Source organism: Triturus cristatus, chromosome 12, assembly GCF_964204655.1.
Source record: "Triturus cristatus chromosome 12, aTriCri1.1, whole genome shotgun sequence".
Classification (NCBI taxonomy): domain Eukaryota; kingdom Metazoa; phylum Chordata; class Amphibia; order Caudata; family Salamandridae; genus Triturus; species Triturus cristatus.
This window is the reverse complement of record NC_140595.1, coordinates 45144197-45157561: the sequence shown is the minus strand read 5'-3', so window position 1 is coordinate 45157561 and position 13365 is coordinate 45144197. Positions and strand designations below refer to the sequence as shown.

Below are 13365 nucleotides of genomic sequence, written 5' to 3'. Positions count from 1 at the left end.
GTAATTTTTCGCTCAGAATGGTTGCCTCTTTTTTGTATGTTTGAAGGTTGGAACAGTTCCTACGAATCCTCAAGAATTGGCCTACTGGTAAATTCTCTCTTAAGGATCGTGGGTGGGCACTATCAAATCTCAATAGACTGTTCCTGTCCGTTGGCTTTGTATATAGCGAACTTTCCAGTGTGCCATCTTTAGCTGTGAACGTAACATCTAAGAACGAGATACTTTCTTTGTTTACATTCATAGTGAAGTGGAGATGTGGGTTTAGGGAATTAATCCACATTTTGAAGTTCTCAAGACTGGTTAGATCACCTCTCCAGATCATGAGGACATCATCGATGTACCTATACCATTTACAGATATGTATACTGTATGGATTTTGAGTCCAGATGTGAAGGTCCTCAAAATAACTGCCGTACAGGCATGCCAGACTAGGGGCAAATGTGCTCCCCATCGATGTCCCATGTATTTGTAAGTATAGTTGATCTTCAAAGGTGAAAAAGTTCTCTGTCAATGCCAAGTGTATGAGGGTGATCACCCAGTCAATGGGTGCTGCCCATCCCCAATCTTCCTTCCTGAGTATCTCTTGGATCACTCTGATGCTTTCCGCCTGAGGTATGTTTGTGTATAACGCTTCTACGTCTAAACATACCAACAGATTAACGGCTGGATCGTATTCAACCTGTGTCAAGAGATTAAAGAGGTGTTTGGTGTCTTGAACATATGATCTAATCTTCTTGACCAAGGGACGTAAGAACCAGTCAGTATATTTTGACAGAGGTTCCAGAATGGAACCTATCCCTGAGACGATAGGTCTCCCCGGGGGAGGGTTCTTCCCTTTGTGTATTTTAGGGATGGTATAGAACAAGGGAATTCTGGGGTTCTCCTGGTTCAGAAATTCATGTTCTTTCTTCGTAATCCATTCTTTTGTTAGGGCATCAGTTGTTAGTGTCATGATAGTTGTTTTTATCCGTTGTGTGGGATCCCGGTTGATTTTTTTGTAGTATTTCGTATCAGCCAGTAGATTCAGACATGCTGTTCTGTAAGCATTAGTACTTTGTATCACGGTAGCCCCTGCTTCCCATTGGCTTCCACATTGGGTTAGAGGTCACGTCTGACCAATCCTGTGCGGGGAACTTCCCCGATCACGTGCTGACGCGGACCTATCCCGTCAATAGCTACATCAACACGGAAGTATAAACCTTCCTAGACCCGTAACACGGCGCGAAACGCCGGGGATCGGGTCCTAATAGGTGGCGAAGCGGAGCAGGACTCTTGACGAAGTAAGTCTGGGATACTAGGATGAATCTCTTTAAATGGAAAAAAAAGAGTTAGCATCAATGATTTTAGATCCCGGATGCCCTAAACCTCATAAGCATGTGACAACTGTTCGCTTTATATTTTCCCTGGGGCTAACGTTAGGGTGTGACTACAGAGCTACTCCATTAGCCCTTCCATCCCCTGAGAAACGAATTCCGTTCGAAATGCGGGTAAGCAAGGATGCAGGAATGAATGTTACTTGCACTGTTACCCATAGAGGTTAAGAGTCACGCATGTTTTTAAGTACTGTGGTTTACCACAGATAAGGTGTGTGTGAGGTATGTATGGGAGTATTTTATGAGAGTCTGTTTTACATTGATAGCATCCACGGTCACGGATTGGTTCTATATAGAATGCGAGCATATTCGCCACCGCACAATATACCAGACACGCCAATTAACTGTACAGAGCCACTAATTGTGAGTGACACAGACTTGGATACAGCTGCACACTATTATGCCTTTTGACCACTAGGCACTTATAGGTGTGGCTCTTGATTTCAAACACGAAATTGAAACACGTCACTATGGAAATACCTTGATGAAAACCGATTTATATGAATTGGATATGTGTTTCTTTGTGTTTTTTCTTACAGATGGATTCATAACGCAAGACAGATTATTTAATCCGTCTCCCATACAAGGAGTAGCTACTCTACCCTTGTCCATTAATAAAACAGAATAGGGAATTCCACCTTCTGTATCCCAGGGTGGTTACATTTGCCCTGATGAAAGTCCTGGACCTTTAAGGCCACAGTGGACTGAAACATGTTGGCACTAGGGTCATAGGACCATAATATTCCTATACATAACCCTACTTATTATTTTTAATCAACCCAGACAGACCCAAGAATAAAGGGAAACCGGGGATCTGCCTGAGGTTTTTTATCTTATAGCCTCCCTGGTTTGCAACTTCTTCAAAGCGCTCCCAACACTGTGGTCGAGCCCACCCCGACTTTTAGGCGTCGGGGTGACCCGATGATGAAGCATGACACCACTAGGGTGTGTGAGGGTAATAAAAACTAAAAGGAATTGCTTCCTTGCTCACCTAGGGGTGAAGTTATAAGTTCCCCAGCTCATCGAATAAATCCATCTTTAGGGAATATTAAAGACCACGACATGGTCAGTTGGAGTAAAATATTGTTGTGTTAATATTGATATTGGGAGGTGTTACTCTGACCTAGATCCTCTCTACCCTTTGGGCACGAGAATTTTGTTCTCAAATAGCCCCTGTGTAAAATGAGCTGCAGATCTACACACGCCCACCCGCCTCCCCGGCTACCTGTATCTGTTCCAGTCTATCTTATTTAGATACAACAGACATGGGTTTCTTCACTGTTATTACTACGCTCCATCTTTCCCTGCTGGCGAAAAACAGTCTGAGGATGGAGCCGAAGCCCATGCGCAATACGATCCAAAGGAGGAGTCACCGACCTCGTGACTTCCAGGGACTTTCCAAGAGGAAAAACAAACTGCAAACAACACCAGATGGCGATCTATGCAAAAGTGTGTAGATCTGCAGCTCTACACGCCAAGAACAGATGCATACTGGTAAGTAGCATATTCCATACAGAGCCACTTTCTCACAATTGGGTAATAGAAGACTGAAAATCAACCGTGCCAAGAGTCATCTAGCTGCTAGGATAGTGAAGTTTTTCGCTTTTTTTGGAAGGAAGGCCACATTCGACCGCAGTCCAAAGAAAGTCTCAGCCATATCAAGAATTCATATGCCAAAAGCCAAACCAGATCTACCTGCTTTTCTTGACCTCTTCGGTTACACTAATGACTGTTTATCCCGTTTTTCGCAGCAAGCAGCCCCCTTCAATGATCTCTTAAAGAAATCCTCAAAAACAGAACAAGAACTGAAGCAACCCTCGCAAGATGTACTCAAGGCTTTTCTCACCTTAAAACATTCCCTCACCTCAGAACCAGTGCTTGGAAGCCCGGACCATACCCAACCAGTCATTCTCCAAACAAATGCCTCGGTGGGTTGTGGGGCCGTATTATCATAGATTGATGACAATGGTAAGAACAAGCAGTTGTATACGTGGGCAGAAAGTTATTTTCCCGAGAACAAAACTATGCACTAGTCAAAAAGGAAGTACTTGCGATTAAGTGGTAGATACAGACCCTGAAATATTACCTAGAAGGACTTGAATTCTCCTTGTACACAGACCATGCTCCCCTCAAATGGATGCAAAAAGAACAACTGATGGACGGAATGTTGAACAATGTCAAACATTCACCCCAATTACAGAGATCTGGGCCAAAATCCATTGTTTGCTCACCATGCCATTCCAGTTTGGACCCAGCAATATGCAAATCAGTCTTGACCCTGCCCCCCCAAGGGAACAGTCCAGCCGAAACTGCCAGGCCAGGTCCTCCCTGCACCGAAAACAAGCATCCTGGGACTGGTTTCAGTGCATCACCCCTCATCAGCCATGCTAGCTTTACTCCACTGGCACAAGAACGATGGATTTAACCCAGATCTCTTGACTAGGGGTGAATGTTGATTTATTAAGCATGCCATCCATTAATTGTTGCCGCAGCAGTTTTCGCCCCAAGTGGGATAGGTATGCCCAGACGTTGGTCCCTTGCTCGCTGTGCCACTGGAGTCAAGCTAGCCTGGCTGATGAGGGGTGATACCCAGAAACCGGTTCCAGGATGCATGTTTCCGATCCAGTGAGGACCCGGCTTGGCAGTTCGGGCTAGACTGTTACCATGAGGAGCAGGGTCAAGACTGATTTGCATATTGCTGGGTCCAAACTGATGTGGCATAGTGAGCACAAGAACAATGGATTTAACCCAGATCTCTTGACTGGGGGTGAATGTTTGATTTATTAAGCATTCCGTCCATCAATTGTTGCTGCAGCACCCCTTCAATGGATGGCGTGAAATAAAGGGTGGCAAAATGTAATTCAAGGGTGAAGTCCGATTATTTTAATAACATTAAGGAAAGGTATATTTTAGAAAGTTAGCTTTTGCATTTTCCAGCCTGAAGTTCCTGTAAGCTAAATTTGCATTTGCTCTCCCACTTCAGCCAACAGGTAATTAGCAATTAAATAGGTGTGAAGTGCTTCCTATGAGCAAACAATTGGTTGACCTGAACGGGCAGATATGGCTCATCTGAGCCCGAGAAAACATGAAGCGTGGGGCTGCAGGCATCCTTTTTGAAATTAGTGTCAAACCCTGCTAGAAAGGTCTGCTGTGTTTTTACGTACAAAACTAGGGTGCACTTTAAAGGAAGGGAAAGCTGTTGCAAAAACATTTGTGTAGCCACTGTTTGGTTGCTGGAAAACAGTACTTTTGTTCTACAAGACACCGGTCTCTGGATATATTGTACATACAATTACTGCCCCAAACTGGATCGTGGTGTAAGGTGTAGGTGGTCTCTAGGACAACCCTAGTAAAGTACTGACACACAGCCGAGCCATCAGAGCCCAAGTTTAGAGTGGCTGAAGACTTTAGCCATCTAAACAAGCATTTGCAATGCAATAGGTCTCGCAGTTACGCGAGTTTGAGCTATTGACATTGCAAATAACAATGCCTTTTAATTTTGTTTTCAGTTTAAAACCATAAATAAAAGGCATTGTCATTTACAATGCCAATAGCTTACACTTGCGTAACTGCGAGATCTATTGCATTGCAAATTTCCATTTTATTTAATGATTCATTAAAATGTTTGGCAGTGAAAGTTATCCCTTATAGATAGGGAGCACGGAGGGGTTCGAGAACCGGCAAACTCCCGCCCACTTGATTTGCAGAAGCCTGCCAACACTTTGCTAACGATCTGTCAGAGAGCTTGTTGTGGCCGATCCCATGCACAGACTAGACAGCGTGGAGAGTCATTTAATAGCAGATCTCCTAGCTACGAGCGCTACTTGGACTATTTTTAAACCAACATAAGCAATGTTTTTTTTTTTAATCTAGGGCGGCAAAAAGTGGGCATAATTCGTACAATAAGATATTTACCCCATTTGTTTCTACGCTTTACAAATCAAATACGTAAAAAGTAGTTAGAGAGTATCGTAACGAAATTGAAGCTCTTCATAACGGATTATTACAGCAGAAGGGTCAGGAAAAATGGAATATGGAGGATATGACGAAATAATTTACTACAAGTATTAGCTTTTGTGCCTTTTAAAATCAGAAATAATAACCAGGCATTGTCTGCCAAAGGTTGAATCTCTACGTCCCTGTCCCAAATCTCTATCAGCAAATTCCGAAGCGCTTAAAATAGCGCGCGGATTATCTATAGGAAGCACGATACGATGAGGAATGGGCACGGGGAAAGGAAATTGCTTGCCAACGCATATATCCCAACCGCAAATCAAGAATTTGTGACCTAGCTCCAGATTACCCTCCGGTCAAAGATCTATGAAAGCAGCAGATCCGGCATCATGTGGGAGGAGACTCAGATCCTGCAGGGGTGGTAGCTCCCTGACAAGAAGATCCCTCATATTAAGGGGACTGCCAGATCACGGCCAGTGGATCCCGCGGCTCGGTAGGTGTGTCGCGCCGCTTATCGAACACCAGCCTCCAGATCATTCAGAATACTCAAGCAGAGCCGCTTTCTCGGCCCGCAGCGTGATATGGAAGGCTTGCTCTGCACCCTCAATCAGCCATCCTCTGCAGCCCATCATTGGTCATTCCTAGACTTAGGGATCTTAACTCAAGCCGTCACTGGCGGACTAGGCCATCAGTCCCAAGTAGGCTCCGCCCACTAGAGATCAGGTTAGTGTTGTGCAGGCGGGGGTGGATCCAGCTGATCCCAGAGTCGACTTTCGTGATTATCGAATTGGCTGGTGGAGGATGGACATGAAGAAGAGAATCCACCTGGAACTCAGGAACAGGATCTTCACAGGGGTAAGGTGTTTAGTAAGAAGTGGGAAGCCCGTGCTCTGCGACCCTGCGTGATCCCGTGTGAACTGCTCCTGCCCCGCAATGGTGCAAGGGGGGCGTGAGGGAGAGAAGCGGGCACTAGTCCAGTTATCCCGGGATGTCAGCTGCTGTCATGGGTCTTTCTCCCGGAGGTATAACTACATTGGACTAGTAGCCATGTTTAAGTTTGTAGCGCGGAGTGAGATGCGAGCCATTTCTTTAAATGCGCGGATATTTGAGCGAGGAGGGGGTTCAGTGGGGAGCGTAGTAAACCAGTCACTTTTAAGGTACGGAAAGCAGCCAGCTTCAGTATGCACTATACGGAAGGGCGATGAAAACTTTTTGAGCAATGTTGGTGGGGTCTAGAGTACCGTTGCGTGCAGTGTCTGCGCGCGAGCCTTGGAGATCTATTATGTCCTGTCAGGTTCTTCTGTCACTGCACCGATTTGCGCGGTATTCCGACCACTCAAAAAACCAACAGTCTACATGAAACGCTTTAACGGACTGCCTTATGCTCCACCAGACGGTTTTAGTTTTACGCATAATTCGCGCAACTGTAGCCTCTTCTGCGCAGGTGTGCCGGGGTCCCGGGCGCTCTGGGTAGAAGTAGGTTTGATTGCGAGGAAGTAATCTGGTGGGTGGTTGTTATATGGGCTCAATGGGCTGTAGATCTCGCTTCGTAAGACAGGTTAAATACTGGCTGGAGTGTGCGGACACCCCGTGAACAAGGCCGCGAGTGGTGCGCGTGCCACACCGAAACATGTGGTTTCAATTATCGCGCCCATGTCTGGGCACGATAATTGGAAACATATGCTGCTGCTGCGCGTAGCAGACACCAATAGGCCATGGGCGGAGCAATGCGCCGCCTTTGGCCTATTGCGTGCGGTCTTTGTGAAAAACATGCACACAAAGGCCAATAGCATGGCACAAAAGGAAAAGCACACGCTCGTGCATGTGCTTTTCCTAGGTCAGTTTCAAAACCCCCTACAAGAGGTCTCTCGCTGCGTGAGCAGTGCTGTGCACTGCAACGCTAGGCGCGAGACCTAAATATGTTCAAAGTGGGTAGGGTTGGCCCCAGGAACTTTTACCTCATTGGTTAGGTTGTGCCCAGGAGCCATTCCTCCTCACTAGCTTGTGGCAGACATAAATGGGGCATCTCTAGGCAACCACTTCAGAACACTCCTGGACCTGAGGAAGTTCAGTAAAGGACTAAACCAGCTGCCTGTGACCTGAGAAAAAGCCTTGCAGGACTGGACCAGTTTTCTCTTGTACCCAGCACAAAGAAGTGCACTTCAAGGTTCACATGGCTAACCTTCTGTTAAAACTACAGGGACACAACAAGCTCCAAGAGGCCTTTTCGTGCAACTACCCACCTGACCAGTGGCAACTGGAACCTGCTGTATGGCCTCTGCCTGTCACCCTGTGAGTCTTTAAGTGCCTCTCCTGCGGTCCTGGGAGGCTTTAGAAGTGTACTCCTGTGGTGGATTGGGACCTCAGTATACAAGTCTGAAAGTAAAATCTTTGATCAGGACAAACCTAGTTAGTGTATCCGTCGCAGTCTGTATCAGATTTCACCTAAATCTCGATCTACCACAACCATCTACTATCATTAGCACTTTATGCTTCTTGGTATTTTTCCTACTTAAAACAATAAAAATTCATATCCCCTGTTCCGCTTATTAAACTTTTGTCACTTTGGGTTTCTTCTCATTGAAGCTGGTGTGTAGATGCCACTGTAAAGGAGAAAGAGTAAGGGAGGAGATAGGCAGAATGAAGCAGCTTATGCAAAGAGATGTTTTGCAGAACTTCCTGGCACACTAGGCATCATTCAGAGGGTTAGCTTCAAGGTCAGTGTTGGCAGATTGTGACAGATGTCTTGCATATATCACTGATAGGCGCAGGCCTGCATAATACAATAGATCACAGTGGCCCAGGTGGATTGTGCCCTGACAACAAAAAAGAGGCTTAGCTCCATGCAAAGTATAAGAAGGATGCACAACATTCATCAAACAAAAGTTGGCCTAAATAGTTCTGCTAGCATCAGTGCCCCCAAAGGTCCCTAAACGTTTGTCTGTTTAACACATACCACTGATTTGGTCTAATTAAAAGCAAAAGATTTGCCTAAATTATCCAAACTGCCTATAATTCTCAGCTGAGTCGTGAGAGCAATCTCGGTCAACACTCATAGAATTATGAGCTTGTAGAATGGCAATTCTCCAACTATGCAGACTCTAGATTTCATTACAGAAATAGAGGCTAGAATTATGCATAAATACCTTTTATTTCTGCTCCTGCAGTAATTTTAAAGAACAGCAACAGATCACAGTCCAAGCACTCCAAACTACCATGTTCCAATATTCTCTATGTAGACCCTCTGAACGAATGTCCTCTTACAGTTTTAAATGCTGCAAAGAAAAAACAAACCACACAGATTCTGTAAACTCATGAGAAACACAGTTCACTTCCCAAATCTCCTCTTCCGAAGGCCTACACACTTGATTTCCTGAAACTACAAACTAGAATTATGAGCTCTAAATGAATAAGTACACTCAGGAACAATTCTAAAATTTCTGAAACAAACTCCATCCTTCAATTTGGTCTCTCCCACATTTTTCAAAACATACATGGAGTTGACAGAGATTCTGCTAGCCTCAGCCTTAATTAAATGTAGATTCTCTCTGCATAATAATTAAGAGTAAAGCCATTTGATTATTAGACCAGTGGCTAGTTTATGGCCGTTGAAAGCCTTGTATGCAAACACTGGCCACATTTACAAGAGAGTCACACACAGAAATAGCAGAACTATAGCCATTCACAGTCCTATAGCTCAGACTGTTGTTCATCCAAAAAACAAATAATAATAATAATCTTGATACTTAATCTACAAGAGCCTCAAGGGGATCAAAATCCCTCTCCACCAACCAACCATCCAAACGCTCCAGTTACCAGTGTATATTTTCCTTGTTGTCCCTGGAGCCCAAGACTCATTGAGGAGGTTCCAAGCCTCCCATGAAAAGGCCTGTGATACTGACAAATATCCGGATACCTTCAAGACAAGAAGGTTAAATACCCCCAACAGCACAAAATGATGAACCTCTCAGTCTGGACCTCCAAACAAACTTTCTCTCACCGGAATCAAAACGGGTTCTTAGAGCATTATTATGCAATTTGTAATGCGCGCTGCTACCCCAAAGGGTTTCCCGGCACAGGATAGTGTACAGGTCCGATGCGATAAGCTTTCAGACCCTTATGAAAGCTCAGGAGTGAATTACAATTCGTAAATCCGAGGGAAGAGAGTTCCACAGTTTAGGGCCATGATATGCTAAAGAATGGCCTTTCATGCAGGTTAAACAAAACCTCTTTACAGAGAACAGTGTTTGATCTGAAGATCTTGGAGTACGAGTCGGCTGGTAGGGTACCTCCAGTATCTGAATGTAACGAGGTCCTAAGCCGTGTTTGGCTTTAAACATAAAGTTAAACTCAATGTGCTTGATGATCCTCAACCAATGCAATTCCCGAAACAGATGGGAAACTGGGGCCGATTTCAATAAGCGAAAAAGCAGCCTAGCAGCAGCATTTTGCACAACCTGAAGGGGCATAATCAGAGTCTTGTCATCGGCCTGGTACAGCACGTCACCATCGTCTGGATATGATTATGGGTGAATGACTGTTCTTTGTTCTGCTAAAGGGATCAGCCAAATAATCTTTTTCAGCCATCTGAGAACTGTGAAACAAGTAGAAAAGACTCTAGTCACCTGTGGCATCAATTGTATTACCCCTGGGAACCACGCCTGACAAACCTAAAAGGTAGTTACCAAAACAGGTGTGGAATTTCTATCGCCCAACGCCCAGGACATAATGTTTGGGGTCAAGGACAAACTTACATGTTCATTTTCTCCGTCAAACAAATAGGCCCACCACCATGCAGCACCAACCTTTTAGCTATCAGTTCAAAGTGACACATTATGGAGCTATGAGATTAGTATCTATATTTCCATCCTGTTCGAACTTGTATTTATGGTTCATTAATGAAAAGCTTTTAATATTAGGGTTAGAGCGGTCAGGAAGTGCTGCGAGCTTGGCTTGCGCTACTGACATTGTAGACATGTTTGCCAAGTTATTATGCTACATTATGAGGCCACTTAGAATACTCTGAGTAGATGAAAAATACTTGCAGGCGCTTTAAAGCAAGATTGATGATTTTTGCTTCAAGTTAAAATGTACACAAAAAATGCAACTAGAAAAAGGATTGTTAAACTACTGCTACCGCTCAATTTTAGGTACCATTTATTTGAAGCGTCATTAATTAAAATGTGTTTGATACATGCTAATATTTCTTTAAAAAACAGGAATTAATGGAAAGTTAGTGTAAAGCCAGTTTTCGCAAGATTATAGGTAATTAAAAAATAAACGCTGGCAGAGCTGATAATCTGGGTTTGTTTGTCAGCTTTTTAAATTTGTTAGTTTGGTTTGACATATTTTTTGTAAAACACATGGTACCATTGTAGACTCTGCCAATGATGGAAAACTACTTGTGTGCCCATGTGACCCCTGTGAAAGAACTGGATGCTGTCTCTCAGTGATGTTAACCATACACGAAGTTATGTGTACTTTTAATTCAAACAAAAGGTCATGGCTAGCCCCAGACCTAAGAAGGGGCCTGTGGTCTCTCAGGTCATATAGGACTCTCAGACAGTAGGTAAAATGACTATTTATTGGAGTAAAGCAACAGAAGCCAGTTTGAACACTTGAGTGGTAAAGTCTTTAAACAAAAAGGGGTGGGGAAACTCTTAGTCGGGTCAGTTACCTCACTGGACCCCGGGATAATTCCTTTCTCTCAGGTTCCTGGTCCTTAGGTTCCTGTTCCTTGCGGTCCCAGAAGAAGAGGAGAGGTGGTTTAAATACCTCGAAATAAACAGACATGAAACAAGTTCAGGCGTCTGTGTTGTTAGATTTAACATGGATTTTAACACTTTACCGTCACCCAGGGTGCTCTCAACTTCCTTCAGTGTTTCAGGCTCAATAACAGGAGCAGCAAACACTTTCTTGTGCCTCGTGCCACCATCTCCTTCCGCGTGACTTGTGTGTACATGCACAGAGTGCCCAAAACCCTATGGGTGCCCCTGCCTCCACCTTCCTAGGGAAGAGAGGCTAAAAAACAGTACTTGCCTTAAGCCATGACCCTCCGGGGCCGTGGCTGGGGCAGTCCCACCGCCCTGCTCTCCTTCTGGCCGGTTTGACTCTAGCGCAGTGCCTCTGGGCGGTATCCTGCTGCTCTCTGCCGACCTATTAGCCTTGGGGCTCCCACTCTGGTCCTCGCAGTCTCCTGGCTCCCGTTGTGTTGCCTGTGTCCCTTCTTTCCGCCTCCGTCGCTGCTCCGACGTCCTCGTGGTCTTACTCGTCCCTGTTCCTTCTCTCCTTTTCTCCCCTCTCCTCGCCTGCAGTTTTCGCGCTTCCCGTCACATCCGCCTGTGAGGCTGGAGCGCTGACTCCCTCCTCTGAGTGTCGGACCCCGCCGCCATCTTGGAAATCCCGCCAAAGGACGCCGTGGGATTACACTGCCTTTCCCCTGTGTATGGACGATCGGGCCATACTGACACTGGACATCGAGACAAAAAGTCCACATTCCCATGGGCTTTTCCAGAGGAATTGCAGGGCCTGAAAAGAGAAAGGCTGTAGAGATAGGAACCAGTGAAGTACCTTTGGATTGGTGCCCTAGCAAATAGTATTGCAAGGTTTCCATGGCCCATTTTATGGCCAGATATTCTTTCTCCATGGTTGCATAGTGTACCTCCCAGGGGAATAGTTTTTGACTAAGGTACAAGACTGGTCGAAGATCTCCCTGTTTGTCTGATTGGGACAACAAGGCCCCTAGCCCACGATCAGACATGTCCGTTTGTAACACAAAAGGTTTCTCAAAATCGGGACATGTCAGGACAGGGGCTCTACACAACAAGGACTTCATCTGCTGGAAACTCTTCTCTTGAGAACCAGTCCATCTTACTTTCTGATTAGGCTGTTTATTTGTTAGTAAATCTGTGAGTGGACAGGCTACCTCCGAAAATTGGGGAATGAATTGTCAAAGTAGCCCACTAGACCTAGGAATGCTCGTACATCTTTTTTGTTTATGGGTCGGGGTATTCCCTGAATAGCTCCTAGCTTGTGTTGGGGTTGTAGTGTTCCTGCCTGTATGGAATATCCTAAGTACTCTAGATGATCCGTACCTAGGGTCGTTTTCTTAGGGTTCAGGGTTAAGCCGGCCTGACGAAGGGAGGAGAAGATGTTCTGCAAATGTTTGTGTGTCTCCCAATCCCAGCTATACACAACAATATCATCAAGATAGGCCACTGCATATTGTTGATGAGGCCGCAATATCACATCCATTAACCTTTGGAAGGTTGCCGGGGCACCATGGAGACCGAACGGCATTACCCTAAAATGATACAACCCTGAGGGTGTGGAGAAGACGGTTTTCTCCCTGTCTGCAGGGTTAAGTGGTATCTGCCAATACCCTTTTGTGAGATCGATAGTGGACATCACCTGTGCTCCTCCCGGTCTCTCTATTAACTCTTCAACTCTGGGCATGGGATAGTTGTCTAATTTCAAATGGGCATTTAACTGGTGAAAGTCAATGCAAAATCTAAGGCTTCCATCTGGTTTGGGTACCAACACTACTGGTGAACACCAATGGCTCTGGGATGGTTCAATAATCCCCGCTTGTAACATGGCTTCCACTTCCTGCTCTACGGCCTGCCTTCTGGCTGCTGGGATGCGATAAGGTCTCAGCTTGACCACCGTTCCAGGTTCTGTCTTAATGTCATGCATTACCAGTGAGGTGCGCCCTGGCGTACTAGAACTCAGCTCTGGGAAACGGTCTAGTAGGCCATACAACTGGGTTTTCTGGTCTGAAGTGAGGAGACTCCCTGTGTTTGGCCTTTCTCCTGTGATCTCTCAAAAAGGCTGAATTGGGATTTCCATACGCCTATTGAGAGTAATATGGTTAGCACCCACTGGTTGGTTTCCCCTCAGTGTAACAGGATCTTCCCATTTCTTTAAGAGGTTGATATGGAATATTTGGCCCCTAGGCCCTGCTTGTGGAACTGCTATTCTGTACGTGACAGATGTAACTTTTTCCAGCACCGGATTAGGACCTTGCCAGGTCGCTACT

General features: G+C 45.2%; 1 long non-coding RNA gene across 1 annotated transcript in view; it reads right to left on the bottom strand.

The window, feature by feature from the left end:
• Window positions 1-8485: 8485 nt before the first annotated feature.
• LOC146772375 (uncharacterized) overlaps window positions 8486-13365 on the bottom strand; it is a 41958-nt gene continuing 37078 nt past the window's right edge. Inside the window, exon 3 of the long non-coding RNA XR_014972013.1 lies at window positions 8486-8602. This is a non-coding gene — a long non-coding RNA (uncharacterized LOC146772375). The remainder of the gene's footprint in view (window positions 8603-13365) is intronic.